Source organism: Meleagris gallopavo, chromosome 1, assembly GCF_000146605.3.
Source record: "Meleagris gallopavo isolate NT-WF06-2002-E0010 breed Aviagen turkey brand Nicholas breeding stock chromosome 1, Turkey_5.1, whole genome shotgun sequence".
Lineage (NCBI taxonomy): Eukaryota > Metazoa > Chordata > Aves > Galliformes > Phasianidae > Meleagris > Meleagris gallopavo.
In genome coordinates this window covers 182,759,053-182,760,062 of record NC_015011.2, presented here as the reverse complement: position 1 = coordinate 182,760,062, position 1,010 = coordinate 182,759,053, and positions in this window count along the sequence as shown.

Genomic DNA, 1,010 nt, shown 5'->3' with positions numbered 1-1,010 from the left:
AAAACACGCTCCCCATAGACCGGTCCTTGAATTCATTCCTTTGCAGTCATGAGCTCTTATATATTCCCAGGCTCCCATGAGCACGTGAACGCATACCTCCGTAATAGTTTTAAAATGTGTGTGTCCTCTTGTGCTTCTCTTTATTTTCCATTTCGTTCATTCAACCTTGGTTTATTTCCAGCAGTTTCTCAGCTGGTGATTACGCTTCTCTCGTATTGACACACGGAACAGGCTGTGAGCACCACAAAAATCCCCTCTGCAGAGCTCGGTGACACAGGCTGGGCTGGGGACAAAGCAGAGGTGTCCAGGGGTCATAGACCCACATACCCCCAAAAAAATGCAAATCCATCACTTCTGTGCAGGATGGAGTGTGAGGGGAGGGGGTAATTTTGGAGTGGGGGTGAGCACAGCACTTTGCCCTCCAGTGTCTCTCTGTGACACAACAGTGAGATGACCAAATGTACCCCTGGGGGAAAGAATAAACTCAATTTCATGCTTGAATGGGTAATAACAGAAACACCTTCTGAAAAGGGCAATGAGACAGACCTTGATTTCTTTTCCTTTGATCATTTTCTCCTTAGTGTTTCCTTGGTCACTGGTCTGATTTCTTTCCTTGCTGCCATGTGGATGGGTTGGATAGCTGAGAATTGCTCATGTTGTCTTCTGCTCAGAAGTGCCCTGGTCACTGGGCTGGTGTCCACTGGCTCCAGGCACCAGTTTCCAGAAATACCAATTCTGATAGGGTTTTGTCAGCTCTAGACTGGATGACCCTTCCAACCCAAGCTATTCTATGGTTACATGATCTTTAGGAGCTCCTAAGACTAGATGTCTTAGGGGCAAGCTGAATCTTGGCTTTGTTACCTCCCCTGGACTAGTAGACCCCATCGTGGAATCTGAAATGGCACTGAGGATCACTGCCAACCTCACACCCTGTGCATATGGGGAGCATCTCCACCGTTGCCACTGCTGGCATTGAGCTGCAATGCTGCATGTGTGTATCTGATGGCACA